Source organism: Aotus nancymaae, unplaced genomic scaffold, assembly GCF_030222135.1.
Source record: "Aotus nancymaae isolate 86718 unplaced genomic scaffold, 86718_ANA_hifiasm-v0.15.2.pri h1tg000028l, whole genome shotgun sequence".
Classification (NCBI taxonomy): Eukaryota; Metazoa; Chordata; class Mammalia; order Primates; family Aotidae; genus Aotus; species Aotus nancymaae.
The window spans coordinates 24,845,354-24,869,153 of NW_026988441.1; the positions used below are offsets into that span (position 1 = coordinate 24,845,354).

Sequence of the window (23,800 nt, forward strand, 5' to 3'; positions counted from 1 at the left end):
GCTCTGTCACCAGGCTGGAGTACAGTGGCACAATCTTGGCTCACTGCAACCTCTGCCTCCCGAGCAGCCAGGACTGCAGGCTCGTGCTGCCATGCCCAGCTAGTTTTTGTATTTTTAGTAGAGACAGGGTTTCACCATGTTGGCCAGGATGGTCTCTATCTCCTGACCTTGTGATCCGCCTTCCTCAGCCTCCCAAAGTGCTGGGATTACAGGTGTGAGTCACTGTGCCCGGCCACAGCCCAGATTTGTGATTAGTACTACATGGACAATTTGCAGAAATCTCTACTTGTTGGGGGAAGCAGCAATGGAGGAAGGGTTTACAGTGTACCTAAATAAACTGGTTATAAGTAATGTATAAAATAAATCAGGAACAATAAACTGCAGAAGGCCGCAGAGACCTCTGGGGAGGAAGGCCTCTCTATGCCAGCATGTTCCCAGGAACAGAGAGACCTGAGCTCTGATACTCTAAACAGTGTGCCCAAGGACATAACACTTCCTTGAAGCACTGTAATGTAACCAGGCATGTAGGCTGCTTGCTAAGCCCACTCCCACCAGCTGCACTCTAGATAAGCATATGATTTTAGTTCTTGAGAAACTCACATAAACCGCCACTGCTATCAATTTTATGTTTGACACACAGCCTCCCTTCACAGATTCACCCTGCCACCTGCACTGTGGATAAAAGTGATTGTGTTCAATAAACACTGTGGAAACCAGAGCTCGGGGCCTTCACTGCCTCCATTACAAGTGATGGTCCCCTGGTCCCACTTTCATTCTTAATCTGTCTTTTTCTCAGTCCTTTGTTGCCACCGAACTTGGGGTACCCACTCGTGGGATGTGGGGCTGGTTCCCTACATCTACTTGTACCCTTTCCAGGGATTCTGTTTATTGATCTGGGTTGAAGCATCCGTGCTGTTTTAATGAAGCGCCTCATGTGACTCTAAGGTGAGGCCAGAATCAGGTATGAGGGCTTCAAGATACATTCATGAGAGTTAAGTTCCACCTTTGTACTAAAGGGTGGTTACAGGGCCTTGTTCTGTTCAGCTTTGTAGAGACAGGGCAGTGTGGCCCACATTTCCATTACTATAGCAGAAATTGCTGGTGCCTGTGGCAGGGGAGGTTACCTGAGTACAGGAAAAGAGAAATTTATATTTTTGCTCCCATGGAGCAGCTTATTGTTCCTGAATCCCTTTTGTTATAAAGAACAGAAATGGGTGGGCTTTTTCTGCAGGTCCTGGTCCTTCTGCCTGTGGTTGTAAACAGGCGATGCTGAAACCTTTAAAGGCATTTTTTCAAGATGCAGATGTAATGTATTAAGAATCTCATCTGAGCAGGAATGCAGAGAAGGAAGAGAAACAAGGAAAAAAATGGCTTTTCTTTTAGCTAAGCGTATCTCAGATCAAGAGCTGTGTCCACTCTGCCTCCTGGACTGCCGTGCGCTCAGTGCTTGGCAAGCCTTTGCTTCTTTACTTGTGTTTTTCCTCCCTCATGAGTTTGTTTTTAACAACTTTTAAAAATTCATGTAATATCCAAGGGTCTCTGCAAAATATTTCTTTCCTATATACCAGAGCCTTTTCTACATTCTCTACGTCTTGGTTTCTTATATGCCGTGCAGAATTTTCACCATGAATTTATAATCTGCAATATTAAAATTGTTCCCTTTGTGGTTGTGGACCATAGGAAGATGTGGCTACTCAGGATTTCTGTTGAGGAAAATTTGGGGTCCATCCTTAGTGAAAATGGAGAACATAGAATGTTGAGGTTCCATCTGTGTTCTCCATTAGCTCTATGCAGAACAGGATGTAAAAAATGCTATTTAAACAGGATGGCATTTATTACCCAGAAAGTTATTTTAAAAAATTAGGATGATTTATAATCCTTTGGGTATATACCCAGTAATGGGATTGCTGAGTCAAATGGTATTTCTAGTTCTAGGTCCTTGAGGAATTGCCACACTGTCTTCCACAATGGTTGAACTAATTTACACTCCCACCAACAGTGTAAAACTGTTCCTATTTCTCCACATCCTCTCCAGCATCTGCGGTCTCCAGATTTTTTGATGATCGCCATTCTGATGTGGACACAGGGAGGGGAACATCACACACTGGGGTCTGTTGGGGGATGGGAGGCTAGGGGAGGGACAGCAGGGGGTGAGGAGACTGGGGAGGGATAACATTAGGAGAAATACCTAATGTAGGTGATGGGGGATGGAGCAGCAAACCACCATGGCATGTGTATACCTATGTAATGATCATGCAAGATCTGCACACGTACCCCAGAACTTAAATTAAAAAAATTAGAAGATACTTACTGTATAGGGTGCTAAAGAAAGACTACTTAATATCAGTATTAAACATTACAGAACATGGAAGATATCTGTATCTTAAACTTTGCGTAAAACTCATGTTTCTGCATGGTTAAATTCAGACTGTAATTAACTTTCAGGATGGCAGTATTTCAGCAGTGATGCTATGTCCTATGTGTATCAGCACATGATGAAAGTTTGTTCTAGTGCACTTGATGTTAATGATTCACTTGGTTAAAGAGCTCTCTGACAGATTTTTTTTTACTATATAGTTGATTATTTTCCTCTTTATTATTAAGTATCTTTTTGCAGCTGATGTGCATAAATTATCATATTTAATCTGGAAGCTGCCCTTCTTTCCTGGGTTTTCTTTGCATATATCTGTGTTTGGAAAGTGAAAGCTCTCATCTTTGATTACAGGCCAGAAAAACTGGGAAGAACACAGGCTCTTTTACTTAGTGTTTTTGACAAAATCTTTTTGAGGCAAAAACATTGGCATTAATGGTGAGCTTGTTAGAAATTCAGCAACTCAGACTTTATTTCTGATTTTCTGAAAAAAATATCTGCATTAACACGATCTCAAGTTTATAACATTAAAATTTAAGACGTACCTTCTAACTTAACATGTCCTTTTGATCTGAATAATACACACAACTCATTCTTTAGAATGTAAATATAGCACTCAAAAATGTACATTTGTGTTTATGCCCTTGATTTAATACTTTATCATTCAGAAGAACAGAAAAGCACTGATATTGTAGATTTTATGCCACTCTGTTTTCTCAGAGAGGATATTTCTGTTTTGAAATTCATTTTATTGGAAAATTTTAGTCAGTCCTATAAGTTAGAACCAGTTCTCTTTATTCTTTCATTTCACCTTGCGTCAAATTAAAAATTCTGCCCATGGCCACGTGGTAAATATGTGTGTTTGTGTGTTTTTCAGGCATCGTTGACATTTACAGATGTGGTCATAGAATTTACTCTGGAGGAGTGGCAATGCCTGGACACTGCACAGCAAAATTTATATAAAAATGTGATGTTAGAGAACTACAAAAACCTGGTCTTCCTGGGTGAGGATAACTTCAGTACACCATTCTTAATATATCCTAAAGACTTTATTTCTCTTTTTTGTAGAATGTATTTTGGTAAAGTGTGCTTTGCATAAATGAGTTTCAGATCTTTGTTTTCAAGAAAATCTTGGGGATTAATCCATGTAGAAGAGAATTTCTTCAAGATGTTTCATTTTGACCTTAACTTTCCACATTCCTGAGATGATCTGTATCCATCACTCTGGATTAATGTTTTATTTATTTATTTTTTAATTTTTTTTTTTTATGGAGATGGGGTTTTACCATGTTGGCCAGGCTGGTCTCGAACTCCTGACCTCAAGCAATCCACCCGCCTCAGCCTCCCAAAGTGCTGGGATTACATGTGTGAGCCGCCACGCCCAGCCGGGATTAATGTTAACTTCAGAAATTTTGTGGCCTAAAATATTGTTGCCCACACTTTACAATCTAATGGCCACCATCAATTTCTGATTCAGTAGTACTGGGTAGTGAAATTAAGTACCTACAAATTGAAAATATTTTGTAAGTATTTAGAAATTTCTGTTATAAATTATTATTTTGGGATTAACTTACTAGAATATTCCATTACATCCTCTTTATTGAGCACATTATTAAGTTGGTAACTACAGAAGATGAGCAAGATTCATATTATTTATTTTTAATAAAACAGGTATTATTGTCTCTAAGCCAGACCTAATTACCTGTCTGGAGAAAGAAAAAGAGCCCTGGAATATGAAGCAACGTGAGATGGTGGATGAACCCCCAGGTAGGTGAGAGTGAACACAACAGATGACACAGTTGAGAGGTCCCAAGGTCAAGGAGAAAGCATCTTTAAAAATTAATTTGGGAAGCTGTGTTTCAAAACAAATAATTTCTGTAAAGTTGGGTTGTTTTTAAAAATTTTCCTCTCACATAGAGGCGTCTTCCATTTTGTGCTTTCTTTTTCTTTTTTTTTTGAGATGGAGTTTTGCTCTTGTCACCCAGGCTGGAGTGCAGTGGTGCAATCTCAGCTCCCCGCAACCTCTGCCTGCCAGGTTCAAGCAATTCTCCTGCCTCATCCTCTCTGGTAGCTGAGACTACAGGTGCGTGCCACCATGCCCAGCTACTTTGTGTATTTTTAACAGAGACGGGGTTTCACCATGTTGGCCAGGGCGGTCTCAGTGTCTTGACCTCATGATCTGCCTGCCTCAGCCTCTTAAAGTGCTGGGATTACAGGCATGAACCACCATGCCCGGCCCCATCTTACGCTTTTAAATTCTTTAAGTATTCTGCTTTCCCCTCTATCTTTTTTAAAGCTTAAGTGAGAACCAAAGCTCTTCATGGCATGTAACAGACTGTACCATCTGACTTCTTTTCCATTGTTTTTGGGTACACACAAATAGCTGCATAATTTTGAGAAACTCTGTGTTAAACTATCTTTTATGTTTTCTTTTTCTGTTATGTCTGAAATGTGTGAGTAGTGGTTTCTGTTCTATTTTTTGGTTGTTGTTTTTCTGTACAATCCATCCTGTTTTTATTACTATAGTCTTGAAATACAGTTTGAAATTTTAAAGTATGATGTTCCTCTACTTTTCTTTTTCCTCAAGATTGCTTTGGTTATTCAAAATGTATTGTAGTTTCATGTAAATTTTAGAATTGTGTTTTTCATTACTGTGAAAAAAAAATCACTGAAGTTTTGATTGGGAGTTTATTGAATCTTTTTGTTTTAATTTTTAAATTTATTTTCTTTTTTTCTTTTTCATAAGATGTATGACTCAAAAAAGTTTATTCAATCTATAGATCACTTTGAATAATATGTCACTTTAACAGTATTTATTCTTTCAATTCATAGATATAAAATGTTTTTAAATTTATATCCTTTCTAATTTCTTTCATTGATATATCTTTGTAAAGATTTTTTACATCCTTGGATAAATTTTTTTTCAGAAATTTATTATTTTAATGCTATTGTAAATAAGATTGCTTTTTTTTCTATTTTATCAGTTTGTTTTAATGTATGGAACCATAACTTGTATGTTAATTTTATATTTTGCTAATTTACTGAATGCATTTATTAATTTAGACAGGTTTTAATGTACTGTTTACGGCTTTTTTTTTTTTTTTGGTTTATTTATTTTTTTCTTTTGAGATGAAGTCTGGCTCTGTCACCCAGGCTGGAGTACAGTGGTGCCATCTTGGATCAATGCCACCTCTACATTCTGAGTTCAACTAATTCTCCTGCCTCAGCCTCCTGAATAGCTGGGATTATAGGCGTGTACCACAATGCCTAGCTAATTTTTGTATTTTTAATAGAGACAGGGTTTCACCATGTTGACCAGGGTGATTTAAAACTCCTGACCTCAAATGATCGACCCGCCTCAGCCTCCCAAAGTGCTGGGATTACAGGCGTGAGTCACTGTGCCCAGCCCGTTTGTGGTTTTTAAAATGTAATATTATATGATCTATAAACAGCAACTTTTTACTTTTTTGTCTTCATTTTTTGTTTTTTTGTTTTTGAGATTGAGTCTTGCTCTGTCACCCATGCTGGAGTGATCCCAGCTTACTGCAACCTCCATCTCTCAGGTTCAAGCAATTCTCCTGCCTCTGCTTCCCAAATAGCTGGGATTCTATGCTAATTTTTGTATTTTCAGTAGAGACAGTGTTTCACTATCTTGGCCAGGCTGGTCTCGAACTCCTGACCTCGTGATCCACACACCTTGGTCTCCCAAAGTGCTGGGATTACAGGCATGAGCCACAACACCTGGCTGTCTTCAGTTTCAGTGACTTTTTTTTTTTTTTTTTACTTCTGCCATATACTTCCCGTGCAATGTTAAAATAGAAGCATCAACAATGGGCACAATATAGTTTTGCATTGGTGTCTGTAAATCTGAAGAAGCAAACCTCTTCAAGTTTTATAAACTGGTTTCTGGAGGTAAGGATCTTTGGTTGAGTCCCAGGGTGATGGGATGTCCTCTGAATTTGTAGTGAAGTGGGGTTGTGGCTTGGTCACAAGGCTGCTGGTGTTCACTAGGGTCCACCTTTAGTTGGCTTGTTACAGAGGCTTGGGTTGTAATTCCCATTTTATTTTTGGACAGAATGAATATCCTTTAGGATTTTGCACTGTAGGGCAGATACTAGGATAGGTTTGTGTTGTTGTTGTTTTGAGACAGAGTTTTGCTCTTGTTGTCCAGGCTGGACTACAATGGCATGATCTTGGCTCACCGCAACCTTTGCCTCCTGGGTTCAAGTGATTCTCCTGCCTCAGCCTCCTGAGTAGCTGGGATTACAGGCATGCACCACCATGCCCGACTAATTTTGTGTTTTTAGTAGAGTCAGGGTTTCTCCATGTTGGTCAGGTTGGTCTTGAACTCCCGACTTCAAGTGATCTATCTACCTCAGCCTCCCAAAGTGCTGGGATTACAGGTGTGAGCCACCATGACTTAGCAGTCGGGTCTGCATATGGTGGGCCTTATATTGGGATGTGGATGAGTATAGCTTTCACTGAGTACCACAGAGCCATTCTCCAGGTCATTGTGTGAATATCTATGTAAGCAGCACTGGCCATGAACTGTGGCTCAGAGAGCTGGAACAAAGTTATTGAACTGCTTCAGAGACCACATAAAGACCAAAGTCTGCAGGCCTGCCTACATGGTTATAAATGAGTGTCTTCCTCCAGGTTTCTGGAAGGATAGGACCTCTCCCAGAGTGTGGCTGGGAGATGTTTGGGATGATTACAGAGTAAGCAGAATTCTCAGTGGGACTAAATCAGGTGAGCCATTTTCTGGCCCGTAGCCAAAAACAGGGGTCTTTTAGTGTGCTACCTGAATGAGGGTCTGCCTTCTGAAAAGAAACACTCCTCAATCTTGAGCTTTAGCAGTTTCACAACTCCCTCCCTGGATCGCAAAGCTCTCTGAAAGGTATTCATTTTGGAGATGGAGTCTTGCTACATAACCCAGGCTGGGCTCAAAATCCTGGCCTGAAGCAGTTCTCCAACCTTAATGTACCATGTAGCTGTCATTACAGGTTCAAGCCATGAGGCCTGATTCTCATAAAGGCATTTTTGTCAGGGATGGCTGACAAATTTTCTTGCTGTGGAGGGGTAAGAAAATAGGGTAACTTATTTCTCCATATCTTACTGATGTCACTCTCCCTATATGCTTTTACTTTTTATTTTCTATTTCAAATTTGCCTGTAATTTTAGATTCAGACATTTATGACAACATGCCAGAATGTATGTTATGTTTGAAGTAAATTAGATAGTTAGTAGGCCCTCCACATTTACTAAAATAGTTACTTATAAATTTGTTTTCTGAAGGCAAAGAATTATAGAGTTTGCATTCACTTTCTTTAGCCTATATCTAAATAATAGCATACTTTATTTCTAAATATTTATTATATATATCAGAGGGTATAACCCTATTTTGCGTGTGTGTGTGTGTGTGTGTGTGTGTGTGTGTGTGTAAGGCTATTCTTTGCTTCTAAAGTTGGATTACAGCAGTTTCATTTTGTGTAAAAATAGCACATATTTGAAACACAAAAATCAACTCGTTTCTTTTAAATGCATATTTATTAAAAAGTTTCTCATTAGAATCTTCTATTTGTGAATGTACTGCATTTTCTCTGAAATTTTGCTGTTATACAGTTTATGCCAATGACTCAATGCCTTCCATGAGTATGCAGTTACAGTCAAATATTGTAGTTATCTGGACAAATTTTTTTTAATGGTGCATTAATGTTGCATACCAGATTTTATGAGTAAGCATTTGTCACTGTTTTGCAGTTCTATATTAGTGCGTTTCTTCAGTGTAGGCTTCCTAGCATCAGTTTATTGTGTTTTTTGGTTTTATTTATATAATTTTAGACAATTTGCGATTCTTTTTGTATACTTTAAGTCAATGTGGGGTTTAATTAAGAGATAAATGAGCCATACATCTATCACCATCAAATTGTATCTGTGTATGTTTACCTATAAATATAACCACAATTTTGGTTATAGCTTATCTTGTCTGTATTTTTTCATAGCTGATTTTCAGTGGTAGTTTATCTTGTCTAAGTGAGTAGTCATGGAATAGTCTTATTTTCACCACATGACTAATGATGAATATATATTTCCTTTGTGTAGGAGAAACACTTTTGTGATTTGAAGGTAATTTTTGTAAAGATTTATACTTCTGTATTTTTTTGTTTTTATTTAAAAAACTTTATTGTTGTAAAAACACATAAAATTGACCATCTTAAATCTATTGAGGTGTACATTTTAGGCCCAGGCATGGTGGTGGCTCACATTTGTAATTCTTGGATTTTGGGAGGCTAAGACAGGAGAATCTCTTGAGCCCAAAATGTTGAGACCAGCTTGGGAAAGATATAAAGATTTTCTCTTTACCAAAAAATGTTAATAATAGCCAGGCATGGTGGTGTGCACCTGTCGTCCCAGCTACTTGGCAGATTGAGTGGGGAGGATTATTTGAGACTAAGAAAGTGAAACAAAATTGTGCCACTGCATTCCAGCTTGAGTGCCAGAGTGAGACCTTGTCTGAAAAAAAGCTGTACATTTCAGTATATTCACGTCGTTTTGCAAAAGACTTCTAGAATTTTTTTTTTCTTTTTTTTTTAGAGGCGGAGTTTCACTCTTGTTACCCAGGCTGGAGTGCAATGGCGCGATCTTGGCTCACAGCAACCTCTGCCTCCTGGGTTCAGGCAATTCTCCTGCCTCAGCCTCCTGAGTAGCTGGGATTACAGGCATGCGCCACCATGCCCAGCTAATTTTTTGTATTTTTAGTAGAGACGGGATTTCACCATGTTGACCAGAATGGTCTCGATCTCTTGACCTCGTGATCCACCCGCCTCGGCCTCCCAAAGTGCTGGGATTACAAGCGTGAGCCACCGCGCCTGGCCGACTTCTAGAATTTTAACATCTTGTGAAATTAAAACAATACCCATTTTACCCTCTGTGCAGCCCTTGACAAACACACTCTTCTACTTTCTTTTCTTTTCTTTTTTTCGAGATGGAGTTTCACTCTTGTCACCCATGCTGGAGTGCAAATGGCACAATCTTGGCTCACTGCAACCTCTGCCTCCCAGGTTCAAGCAATTCTCCTGCCTCAGCCTCCCAAGTAGGTGGGATTACAGGCACCACCACCACGCCCAGCTAATTTTTTTATTTTTCTTAGAGACAGGGTTTCACCATGTTGGCCAGGCTAGTCTTGAACTACTGACCTCAGGTGATCCAACCATCTTGGCCTCCCAAAGTGCTGGGATTACAGGTGTGAGGCATTGCGTCCGGCCTTTGTGTATCTTTTTTGATAAAAATTAGACAATTATTGCTATTTCTAAAACACGTTATTATTCAACTTCATTGTTTGAAGAGTTGTTCATATATTCTGAATATTAATTCTTATCACATGTGATTTGGAAATATTTTTACCAGTGTCCTGCACTGTCACCTATTGAATATTTTCTTTGATGTGCAAAAATTTTGATATATACTGCAGTTAAATGTTTCATTTTTGTTTGTTTGTTTTAAATTGAGACAGAGTCTTGCTCTGTTGCCCAGGCTGCAGTGCAGTGGTACTATCTCGGCTCACTGCAACCTCTGCCTCCCTGGCTCCAGCAATTCTCCTGCCTCAGCCTCCCAAGTAGCTGGGATTGTAGGCACCCACCACCGTACCTCGCTAATTTTTGTATTTTTGGTAGAGATAGGTTTTGTCATGTTGGCCAGGCTCAACATTATTTCTTGAGGAGATTATCTTTTCTCTATTCTGTGTTCATGGCAACTTTGTGGAAGGTGATTTGATCATATACAGAAGAGTCCAACTGGAGAGTCTACTCTTTAATCTGTTTAGCTGTCTTTGTGTCAGTACCACATTGTTTTTGTTATTGTAGCTTTTAATATGTTTGAAATTAGAAAGTATAATGCCTCTATGTTCCTTTTTTTTTTTTTGAGACAGAGTCTTGCTCTGTTGTTCCGGCTGGAGTGCAGTGGTACGATCTCAGCTCTGCCTCCTGGGATGATTCTCCTACCTCAGCCTCATGAGTAGCTGGGATTACGCACACCCACCACCACGCCTGGTTAATTTTTATATTTCTAGTAGAGTTGGGGTTTCTCCTTGTTGGCCAGGCCGGTCTCAAACTCCTGACCTCAAGTGATCCACCCATCTCAGCCTCCCAAAGTGCTGGCAATTACAGGCATGAGCCACCACATCTGGCCCTCTTTGTTCCTTTATATGGGTATGTGGCTATAGTTTAAAATCAAATTTTAAAATTCTGAACATTTTTTCTGTAAAAAAAATCTATTCTGTTGGGATTGTTATAGAGATTATATTGAATTTGTTCACTGTGGTAATTTGTATTGACATCTTTGAAAAATTAAATTTTTTGACCCCTGAGCAAGAAAATGTTGAAGAGTGTGTTTAATTTTTATATATTTTTTTGATCTGCCAGTTTTTTCTTTTGCTCTTAATTTCTAGTTTCATTCAGTTTTTCTCAGAAAACTAAATAATTTTGATCTTAAATTTGTTGTTGTTTTGGGACTCTGTCACCCAGAGTAAGATCCTGTCCCAAAGGAGTACAGTGGCATGATATTGGCTCAATGCATCCTCAGCCTCCAGGGCTCAGGTGATTCTTCTACCTCATCCTCCCAAATAGCTGAAACTACAGACATGCACTACCATGTCTGGCTAATTTTTTGATTATTGTAGGGACAGGGTCTCACTATGTTTCCCAGGTTGGTCTCAAACTTCTGGCCCCAAGTGATCCTCCTACCTTGGTCTGCCTGAATATTGAGATTATTGGCATGAGCCACTGCAGCCAGCAGGTATTCCTGAATTTAATAAGACTTGGTATATGTCCTAACAGAATATACCAGGTGCAAATTATAATACTGTGCTTTTTACTGGAGAGGGTCTCTTGCTTTTGACTGGAAAGGTTTGTATGAGTCTGTTAAGCCTTGTTGGTCTATAATATGATTTGGACGTTCATGTTCTCAAAACCTGGACTGGCTGGCTCATTTTATATTTTATTTTGTATAATGTCACTGAGTTTTAACTTTATAGTTGTTAGAATATTTCCTGCGTTTTAAAACTTGGGTGATATTTTAGTATTTTTATATTTCAAATTACATATACTGAATAATTTGGTGACAAATTTGCTTGCATCTCCTATCGGCTTTAGTCACAATGTCAAAATAATTATGGATATGCAAGTCATTCTTCACATCACCATACATGTAAAAGTTTATATATGTGCTGCATTCTATTTGATTAGTCCACTTTTTCACCTTGATACTCCTACTAATTTGTTTTAATTCTGTAGCTTTTTAATGTGTTTTGAAATTAGGAACTATAATGCCGCTAACATTGTTCCTCTTTTTGAAGATTTTTATGTACGTTGTTGTCTCGAGATTCACTATCCTCTTTGGGTTGCTCTTTCGATCTCTTCAAAAACGCAATAACAGTTTTGAAAAACACTGCATCAGATTTGTAGATTACATAGAGTAGTATGGACAGTTTTACAATAGTAGTCATTTTAACCTTTGAACAAGAGCATGCTCAAGAGTGCGATCCTTAATTTCTATATATTTGCAAAATTTTCAGCTTTTTCTATTATTATTTTATACTCTTATTCCATTTCGGTCATAGAAAGTAATCCATAAAATTTCAGTTTAAAAAATTTTGTTAAGACTTTTTTTTTTTTTTTTTTTTTTTTGCCTAACAAGTGATCTATCAAGGAGAATATTGTATGAGCTATTGAGAAGGGTGTATATCCTGATGTTGTTGAAAATAATTGCCTTTAAGTCCTCTGTTTCCTTACTAATATTCTGTCTTGTTTTATTGTTATTACAAAAAGTGGAGTATTGAAATAATCCTAGTATAATTATATTGCTCTCTATGTGCTTCTTCAATTTTGTCAATATTTGCTTTATTTATTAGGAACCCTAATGAGATACACACACACACACACACACACACACAGATACACACACATGCACACAGATTTGTTATAGGATCCCAGTAAAGTAATCTGTTATTATTTAATGTTCTTTTTTGTCCCTTTGGAGTTTTAACTTCAAGTACATTTGACTTCAAGTACATATAAAATATGACAGTTTTTGACTTAATATGTAGCTTGTCTAACGTTATTTTGACCTCTTCTGCTCTCATTTGGTTAGTATTTGCATGCTATGTCTACTTCCGTCTTGCCACTTTCAGTTGTTTTTTTATTATTAGATCTCAATTGCCTCTTGTAGAAAGGCAAGTTGGATTTTGATTTTTAAATTTTTCAAATAAATCCCTTTATTGAAAGTACATATCTTGATTGGAAAATTAATTTTATATATATTCAAATAATTTTCTAAAGGAGAAAGACTAATATTATTCTATTAATTGTTGTGTTTTATTTTATCTTTGTCCTTCATTTTCTCTTTTTCTGTCCTTTTTATGTCTTTGATTTTTGTATTGATATGCTTTTATTATTTTCTTTTATGTATCTATACAGATATTTTCTTTCTGGTACCTTGGGAATTACATAAAACTTAAAAGATACAGCTATATATTTTAACCTGGTAAAAAATTAACTCGTTGCATATAAAAATTCTTCCTTATTGTATTTGCTCTCAAGTTTGTTATCGATGTAGCTAATTATATCTTTTTATGTTGTATATTCATTAATATATGTTTGTAATAATTTCTATGCATTTATCTTTCAACTTTTAGAGAAGAATTAAAAATGTTTTCTGCACCATTATGGTAATGCTCTGAAATTCCGTTTTTGGGTATGCGCATATCTTTCCCAGAAAGTTAGTATTTATATATGATTATGTGTTGTTTTATTGCATCATGTTATTTTCAGTAGAAGGAACTGCTTTCAGCACCTTTGATATATAGGACATATGCAGTGCCAATATACTTTCTCAGGATTTAATTATTTTGGAGTATCTTTTTTTATTTGTCAGGACAGTTTTGTTGATGGTATTTTTCTCACTTCACCGCAGTTGTTTTTTTTTTCCAGGACTTTGTGTGACACAGTCAGGCCTCTGGCTTGCAAAATTCTTGTTCACAAATTCACTGGTTATCTTATAAGACTAAGCTTATAAATGACACATCACTTTTGTCTTGCCACTTCTTTTTTTTTTTTTTTTTTTTTGAGATGGAGTTTCTCTCTTGTTACCCAGGCTGGAGTGCAATGGCGCGATCTCGGCTCACCGCAACCTCCGTCTCCTGGGTTCAGGCAATTCTCCTGCCTCAGCCTCCTGAGTAGCTGGGATTACAGGCACGCGCCACCATGCCCAGCTAATTTTTTGTATTAGTAGAGACGGGGTTTCACCATGTTGACCAGGATGGTCTCGATCTCTTGACCTCGTCATCCACCCGCCTCGGCCTCCCAAAGTGCTGGGATTACAGGCTTGAGCCACCGCGCCCGGCCTTGTCTTGCCACTTCTAAGATTTTCTTCTTGTCTGTGACTTTTGAAATTGTTCTTATATGTGAGTTTGATACAGTTATCTCGTGTGTGTATCCTAGTTTGTTTGTTGAGCTTCTTCATATTTATATCATTTTTGTGATTGCTTTCTGAACAGTTGATAATGTTTTTGATGGGCCCATGCTGCCCTAATATTCTATATACATTGTAATCTTCGATTGAGATTTGGAAATTAAACACAAGTTATCTGTCACAGTCTGTAACACAGCTTTGTCCTGGCATAGTCTGAAACAAATTGTCTTGGCTAGAGATTCTGTAAGTCTCTCAAACATGTTCTTAGAATGTATGTTATCTAAAGTTTTGTGGGTTTTTTTGTTTTGTTTTGTTTTTCTTGAAGTGGAAGGAGTTTATTCATGTTTCTTCTTTTGTGTGTGTGTGTGTGTGTTTTAATTTAATGTCCAACGCCCACTCGGATCATGTTTCTTTTAATAGTCAGTAATCGTTTCCTACATCTCTTCCCTGTCTGTAATACGGCAGTCTTTGTGCTGCTGTACGATTTATCTTTGGCCTCAGCAGACTCAAACTGTTATTCCAAAGTATATCCCCATTTCTTTCAGCATTTTATGTCATAGGAAACTGAAACCAGTGTCCGGTAAGACCCCTAGAAACCAGAAATTTAAATGTATGTGCTAATATTTTTCTGGAATTTTAAAATAGAAACCAGGAATTAGCAATTTACTTCTGAAGGCACTGTGTTATATTAGGGAGCAGGAAGAGCTGTGCTGGGTAAATGTAATAGACTTTCCTTTCCCCCCTTTTTTTTTTTAAGACAGTCTTGCTCTGTCGCTCAGGCTGGAGTGCAGTGGTGTGATCTTGGCTCACTGCAACCTCCGCCTCCCAGGTTCAAGTGATGCCTCAGCCTCCTGAGAAGCTGGGATTAGCGCCACCACGCCTGGCTAAATTTTGTATTTTTAGTAGAGACAGGGTTTCACCATGCTGGTTAGACTGGTCTCAAACTCCTTAGCTTGTGATCCGCCTGCCTTGGCCTCCCAAAGTGCTGGGATTACAGGTGTGAGCCATCACGCCTAGCACTTTGCATTGTGCTCACCTGTGGCACTGCACACACTTAACTCATTTATAAATTTCCCACAAATGTATTTTGACCAGTATGTTTTTGTTACATTTATATATTTATGAAGAAATTAGAACCTGTGGTGTTTTGATATGCTAGTTTGCTTATGTCATTTGTATGCTTTTGTAGGTTAGATTTGTAAAGTATATTTATCTGAGTCTAGCAAGTGGAGTAATTTGTTGTTTTAATTTCTTTTAGTTACATATTCTCATTTTGTCAAAGAACTTTGGCCAGAGCAAAATATGAAAGATTCTTTCCAAAAAGTGATACTGAGGGGATACAATAAATGTGGAGATAATAACTTACAATTAAGGAAAGGCTGCAGAAGTGTGGATGAATGTGAACTGCACAAAGGAGATTATAGTGGATTTAATCAATGTTTGACCACTACGCAGAGCAAAATATTTCAATGTCATACATATATGGAAGTCTTTCATAAATTTTCAAACTCAAATAGACATAAAATAGGACATACAGGAAATAAACTTTTCAAATGTAAAGAATGTGGCAAATCATTTTGCATGCTCTCCCTACTAGCTCAACATAAAAGAATTCACACTGGAGAGAAACCCTACAAATGTGAAGAATGTGGGAAAGCTTGTAGCAAGTCCTCAAACCTTACTGTGCATAGGAGAATTCATACTGGCGAGAAACCCTACAAATGTGAAGACTGTGGCAAAGCCTTTAACCAGTCCTCAAACCTTACTATACATAAGAGAATTCATACTGGAGAGAAACCCTACAAATGTGAAGAATGTGACAAAGCTTTTAGCCAGTCTTCAACCCTTACTAAACATAAGAGAATACATGCTAGAGAAAAATGTGTGAAGAATATGGCAAAGATTTTAACCAATTCTTAATGTTTACTAAACATAAGATAATTTATGCTGGAGAGAAATCCTACAAATGTGTTAAATGTGACAAAGCCTTTAACCAGTCCTCAACTTTTGCTAAAAATGAAAATTCATGTGGAAACTGCGATCTGCACCGCCCAGGTTCAAGTGATTCTCCTGCCTCAGCCTCCCCAAGTAGCTGGGATTACAGGTACCTGCCACCATGTCTGCCTGATTTTTGTATTTTTAGTAGAGATGGAGTTTCACCCTGTTGGCCAGGCTTAGTCTTAAACTTCTTACCTCAATTGATCCACCTGCTTTGGCCTCCCAAATACTGGGATTAAAGGTGTGAACCACCACGCCTCACCTGTGGCATAACTTAAGCAGTATTCACACCTTATTGCACAGGAAAGCATTTGCACTTGAGAAAAGGTGTACAAATATTAAGAATGTGGAAAAGCCATTAATATCTGCTCACGTCTTACTCAACATCAAAAAGCTTATACTTTTTTTTGAGATGGAGTTTTGCTCTGTTGCCCAGGCTAGAGGGCGGTGGTGTGATCTTGGCTCACTGCAACCTCTGCCTCCTGGATTCTAGCAATTCTCCTGCCTCAGCCTCCTGAGTAGCTGAGATTACAGGCGTGCCTCACCACGCCTGGCTAATTTTTGTATTTTTAGTATAGACGTGGTTTCCCCATGTTGGTAAGGCTGGTCTCAAACTGCTGACCTCGTGATGCACCCGCCTTGGCCTCCCAAAGTGCTGGGATTACAGGCGTCAGCCACTGTGCCAGGTCAAGGGTTTATTCTTAATAAAACATTTTAAGTGCAATTACTATCAAATGATTTTTCAGAAAACGTAAGCCTTTAAAGTGACACATATTTATTCTGAAGAAAAACTTTACAGAGTGTTGTAATACCTCTCCTTGTATTGCAGATCTTACTGTACACATTTGGTACTAGAGAAACACCATGAAGCAGTATTTTATTACAAAACTATAGGCTAGAAAACAAAGTTTATACTAAAATATATTTTTGGAGATGCAATATGTATAAAAAATGTTTAATTTGAAATTAAGTTTGTGTAAATATCCCGGAGTTACAGTAGAAATAACTAAGGCATTGACACTTCAGACATTACATTAAATCATAGTGCTGAGTATAAAAAGTAATCTGGGCCAGATGCGGTGGCTCACGCCTGTAATTCCAGCACTTTGGGAGGCCGAGGCGGGTGGATCACGAGGTCAAGAGATCGAGACCATCCTGGTCAACATGGTGAAACCCCATCTCTACTAAAAATACAAAAAATTAGCTGGGCATGGTGGTGTGTGCCTGTAATCCCAGCTACTCAGGAGGCTGAGGCAGGAGAATTGCCTGAACCCAGGAGGCGGAGGTTGCAGTGAGCCAAGATCGTGCCATTGCACTCCAGCCTGGGTAACGAGTGAAACTCCGTCTCAAAAAAAAGAAAAAAAAAATCTGAAATTTAAGTTGTTACATAAGTGATTTATATATATAACTTTAAAAAAAGATTTTTTGGAAAGTCATAATTACATTTAAACTATACTTTTTTCTTGAAAAAGTTATGGAAGTTTTAAAAAACAAATGATGTAATTCAAGACTCAAATGACTTTATGCTGTTTCTTCCTAGTGTATTAACATGTGATCAGTTATTGCTGCGTCAAAGATATGAGAGATTATTAGGTGGGCATTATGTATGACTTTATTAAAGTGAGGACATTAAAATATAAGATGCATAATAAAAATCTAAGTTGAGAGGCTCTTTGTGGTTAACTTACTGAGTGTTGCATGAGGTGGGTGTTTGGAGTAATATTCTTCTGTGTTATAGTGAGAGAAAAACAGTTTTAATTTTACTTCGAAGTAATTTAAAATAGTAGTATGTCATTTTACTGATTGCAATTTTATGTCATAAAGTGCAGTACATTTTAAACTTTTTAGATGATATACATATCTTTTTACCACGGGAAGACTATTGTGCATTTAGTGAAGCGTTATGCCACAAATTTTAAGCTATTCCACCTTACTCAAGGGTGTAGGTAAATGATGGTAGCAACTTAAATAGGATATTGGTAACATAATGGAATAACATCTCTTGTAATCTCTTTTGCCAGTTGCTTTAAACTACAAATAAGCTAAAAAATATTGTTCCCTTAAGTTAAATGTTTATTATTTTTTAAATTCAAATATATGTTTTGTTAAGTTTTGTGGGCACATAACATATGTATATATTTCTGTAATACATGGCATATTTTGATACAGGCATACAATATGTAGTAATGGCATTAGGATAAATATCCTTCACATCTAGCATTTATCCCTTGTATTAAAAACAATTCAGTTACACACTTTTAGTTTTTAAAATGTAGAATTGCTATTGACTGCAGGGTCATTTTTATGGTCAATAAAAATTATACAAAAGTATAAATAAAATTGATACATCTCTGAGTCCTAAATATATATTTTAAATATATATTTTTTTGAGACAGAGTCTCATTCTGTTACCCGAGTTGGAGTGCAGTGGTGTGATCTCACCTCACCGCAGCCTCTTCCTTGTGAGTTCAGGCCATTCTCCTGCCTCGACCTCCTGAGGAGCTGGGATTACAAGCATGTGCTACCATCCACAGCTATTTGGGATTTTTAGTAAAGATGGGGTTTTGCCATGTTGTCTTGGCTGGTCTCAGACTCCTGACCTCAGTCAGCCTCCCAAAGTGCTAAGATTACAGGCTTGAGCCACTGCATCTGGCTTTAAATACTTTGTAATATATATATTTTTGAACATGTGGCCTCTCTCCCTGCAAACACATACAGTTTTGATTTACATAGAGTTAAATATGCACATATATTACTTTAAAGATAATGCTTAGGTGCAGGAAAATTATGGAGTGTGTTTCTGTGAGTACAAGTTTGTACCTATTTTCATAAAAATGGAGCAATATTGGAAAAAATAAACCATTTTAATAAGGTAACTAATTTACTAGAAAACTAAAAACCTCAAAAATGCCAAAAGCAAATATATATTCTCTGCTTTGTATTGAATTCATTACTTTAAAATTTTATGGCTTATGATTCAGAATCTCCCCATGCAAATTATCTGTTTTTTACTTGCCTGGTACTCATTCTAGACCTATTATTTTTTGTTTCTTATATTTTGTTCTTTTATAGTTTGTAAAATATTCATTTTGTGAGTTGGTCAGGGATTATAGCAATGATTTTTATAAAATTTAGTAATGCACAAAAAATAGTTGTTAGACCTAATTCCAAAATTTGTGTATCATTATTTTTTATTTAGTTAGAACATTCCATTTTGTTTTATTCAAGAATCCTACATAAGCCTCCTTTTTTTAAGCTAATGTTTCTTTCACTTTTTATAGTTTTGAAATAAGTAGATTTATTTATTAATTGAGCCAATTTATGTAAGTAGTAGGGCGACTTCATAAGTCACGAGGATGTTTTTACATATAAATGCAGCAAACAAACATGATAGTCCTTGTGTGTAGCAGATACTACATAATAAGCCATAAATATTTCTGTGGAAGTTAGTTTATAACTTCAAATCAGAAATGAAAAATAACAATGGTTAAGAAATAACATTGATTTATTCTTGTGGAGAGGTAATTTCGTTTTCAGGCTGCAAAGCTGACTGTTGCTGAATTTAAAAAGAAATTCTGCTGCTTTTATTTCCTAGTTACCTTCAGTTTTCTTTGTCTTGTTATGTGTATTCCAGCTATGTATGCATCACAGCCCTTCATTTTCTGTTTTGTGGTGACAGTTTTCTCATTATTGTCTTCATGCCATGTCATTTCACATGGTACTTTATTGGTTCTAATGAGAAAACTGGTAGTTTTAATATACAAAAAAGTTGATTTTAAATGGAGAATTTGCTTATCTATATTACTTTCAGATAAGTTAATAGTGATATACCATCCACAGGTAAGAGGATTACATCAGTTAGCATTGTTTTTCTGAGTAAAACAAAAATTTTTTTTTTCCTTTAACATGAAATCGCACTCTGTCACCCAGGCTGGATGGAGTGCAGTGGCATGATCTCTGCTCACTGCAGCTTCTACCTCCTGGGTTCCACTTGTGAGCCAATTTTCCAAACTACTTTGGCTGCCTTCGATTGTGAGATTCATATGCTCCACAGTAGGCTTTGTTCATTTAGGAAGATGACAATCTTTCCTGTTGGCTGGTGTGCATTCGAGTGTCAAAATCTCACCTGTGTGCTTGGCCCTGTTAGGACACTCTCTGCACCACCAGAGGGCTTTGTTTCTTTTTTGTTGTTGTTGTTTTGTTTTTTTGAGATGGCGTCTCACTCTGTAGCCCAGGCTGGAGTGCTGTGGGGTGATAGCTCACTGCAACCTCTGCCTCCCGAGTTCAAGCCATTCTCCTGCCTCAGCCTCCCGAATAGTTGGGATTACAGGTGCCTGTCACCACACTGGGCTAATTTTTTGTATTTTTAGTAGAGATGACGTTTCACTATGTTGGCCAGGCTGGTCTCAAACTCCTGACTGCAAGCGATCCACCTGCCTAGACCTCCCAAAGTGCTGGGATTACAGGTGTGAGCCACCACGCCCAGCCCTGGAGGGCTTTATACAGTATGCATGAAAGTCAAAATCCCCTCCGAGACCCTTGCACTGGTATGGATCCATGATCATACCTGTACTGGCTGGGTCCAGATAAGAGTCCTCAACTGCCTTTGAGATGGGTTTAAAATGAGTCATCATCTCAACTGTGGCTGAATGTTCACATATGAAAGTCACAATTGGATTGCATCAGCAAGTGAGATTCAGGACCTGACAAGTGGGCTTTGCCCATGTGTGAGGATGCCAGTCCTAATGGTTGGTGGCATGTGCATTTAAGAGAACAGTGTCCTTGCTGTTGGGCCCTGTGATGGCACTCTGTACCACCTGAGTTCTGTATATGATATGTGAGAGTGGTAATGCTTTATTAGTTTGTACAAAAAGAAGACCCAGAATCTTACCTATTTTTTTCTAAGTTTAGCTATGAGAATATCTCTCCTATTGGCTGGGAGTCATCATTGCACCTGTTATCTGGGCCAAGATATATGTCATATTTCTACCTGTGGGTAGAAAGTGAGTAGTAGAGTCACATCACCGGGGTGCTGGACCAGGAATATGTTACAGTCCCTTCCTGAAAGCAGGGCACAGGCAGCCAGAGACGTATAAACTCTGTGCTGTCCCCAGCATTATGTCACAATGCTCTGTGTGGGCAAACCCCAGGCAGGAGAGACACAACACCTGGATGCTGGGCCCAGCAATATGTCACAATCTTCCCTTGTAAGCAAGGTGCAGGCATAAAAGGTGAATCAAATCTATTAGTTGATGCATGGAGAAATATGTCCTACAGCCCCAGGTGGGCAGAACCCAAGGAGCCTCTCATTGTTTTGTTTTTGGGCCTAGCAATATGTCACAACACCCAAAAAATGCAGGGCTCAGGCGAAAGAGGAGAGTCTCATCCCCTACGTGCTGGGCCCACAGATGTGTCGTCACAAACTCTCTTATAGGCAAAGCTTAGGTAAAAGATGAGAGAAACATCAAATAAATGATGAGCTCAGAGACATGTCACAATGCCTCCTGTGGGCAGGGTTCAGGTAAGAGACACATCACCTTGGTGATGGGTTTAGTAATATATCACAATGCTGAGAGCAGCATCAAGGCTAAAGTGTAACATCAGATTTTTGGCCCAGAAATATATCAAAATCTGCCTTGCTGGAAAAACAGAACAAGGCCAGGCACAGTGGCTCATGCCTGTAATCCTAGCACTTTGAGAGGCAGAGACAGATGAATTGCTTGAGGTCAGGAGTTCAAAACCAGCCTGGTCAACATGGTAAAACCCCGTCTCCACTAAAAACACAAAAAATTAGCTGGGCATGGTGGCAGGCACCTGTAATCTCAGCTACTCAGGAGGCTGAGGCAGGAGAATCACTTGAACCCAGTAAGTGGAGGTTGCAGTGAGCTGAGATTGCACCACTGCACCACAGCCTGGGCAACAATAGCAAAACTCTCAAAAGGAAGGAAGGAAGGAAAAGGAAAGAAAGAACGAACGAACGAATGAACAAGTCACATAAACTAGGTTGACCTCATGATCCAGTCGCCTCGGCCCCCCAAAGTGCTGGGATTACAGGCGTGAGCCACGGTGCCCGGCTGATGTGGGAGTTTCTTGCTTGCCCTGGGGTGGCCTTATGCCTTCCAGGGCAGGTAACTCTTCTTTTCCCAGCAGGGTACAGGTTCTGGAGGTGTACAGTGTAAGAGGCTAGTAACTTGCTTGACCACTTCTCTGATATGGGTCAAGGAAAATCTTGGGGTGGGACACCCTGCTGACAGTCAGAGCCCTGATCCCTAAAAGTAAACAGCCACTGCAAAACAGAGCAGGCTGTCCTTCCTCGGTAGACACTGACCCTCTCTACGTGCCCCTAACCCTTTAGATGACAGATTAGCATGTGCCCTGCCTGCCATGGGGAGTCACATGAAAGGAGTGAGACCCACACAAGGAAATGACTGCAATATCACATGACACTATGCAAAGGGCAATTAAGGGGGCTGTTCTGAGGTGTGGGAGAGGTTAGGCCAGTAAGGCAGGCAGTGCCTTCTAGAGTGACAGCTACCTATGTCAGAGACTTACATGTGCACACATTCATAGCATGGTCTCAACATATGTATTAAAAAATAGTGATAAGCTGGCACAATGGCTCACAGTTGTAATCCCAGCACTTTGGGAGGCCAAGGCGGGTGGATCACTTGAAGTCAGGTATTCGAGACCAGCCTGACCAATATGGTGAAACCCTGTCTCTAGTAAAAATACAAAACTAGCTGAGTGTGGTGGTACATGCCTGTAATCCCAGCTACTTGGGAGGCTGAGGCAGGAGAATCACTTAAACCCGGGAGGTGGAGGTTGCAGTAAGCTGAGATCGTGCCATTGCGCTCCAGCCTGGGTGACAAGAGCAAAACTTCATTTTTTTAGAATCTTCTGAGAAAAAAAAAAGAACAATCTTCTGATTTAGTGCTTCCTGGCTTTGGATAAAGCAGGAGCAACCCTGATTGACCAGCTGTGTGTGGTGTTGAAAGCCATTTCTGGAAATTGAGCCTAGAATTTTGCAGCCAACATTATATGCGAACAAACTTATGCCTTGATAGGTAAAAGATGAAGGGCCAAAGTGGGTGAGAAATTTTAATGGAATATTTGTTGCCTCATAATATTAGAAACAGAACATTGATCCACTGCTCTTAACCTGCTCTGTAAATTAAAGAAAACTTATTCCGAATAGGATAAAGAGCATTGCCAGGAGGTCATTACTCTTCTGAATAAGCATCATTTGTTAGGTAATTTTTTCTCATGGTTTAGAGTAAATGAGGCAATGGTTAGAAATTTATTCCTCATAATACGGTTCTATAGCAGATTATACTGTAAAGGTTATGGTTACACTATAAACTTTTTTTTCTTGAGACAGAGTCTCACTGTGTCCCCAGGCTCAAGTACAGTGGCGTGATCTCAGCTTGCTGAAACCTCTGCAGCCTGGGCTCAAGAAATTCTCCTGCCTCAGCCTCCCCAGTAGCTGGGATTACAGGTGTCCACTAGCACGCCTGGCTAATTGATTTGTATTTTCAGTAGAGATGGGGTTTGACCATGTTGACCAGGCTGGTCTTAAACTCCTGGCCTCAAGCAATCCACCCACCTTGGCCTCCTAAAATGCTGGAATTATAGGTGTCAGCCATTGTGCCAACCCCACAATAGACTTAAGTTTCTTACTAAAGTTGTGTGAAATAATTGAATTTTTTAGATTACTTACTGAATAAACAGAGAAGCACCTGTGCAATTCCTAATACTTGTAGCTGCACATAGAGAAATACATTGGTTATTATAGAGATGCAGTTATACGGGATTCATGAACAGGCTGATTGGCTGAAAGAAGTAGACCATTTATCTAGCTAATTATTTGATCTTTTTTATTTTAGTTGGTTATTTATGGGGACCATGGCTAAAAGCATGTTTCAAACTCTTGGTATTATCCTCCTGATAGTCAAAATAATAGTTTCC

At 38.6% G+C, this 23,800-nt stretch overlaps 1 pseudogene; it reads left to right on the top strand.

The window, feature by feature from the left end:
• LOC105726266 (zinc finger protein 98-like) overlaps positions 1 to 16,311 on the top strand; it is a 35,183-nt pseudogene extending 18,872 nt beyond the window's left edge.
• The last annotated feature ends 7,489 nt before the right edge of the window (positions 16,312 to 23,800 follow it).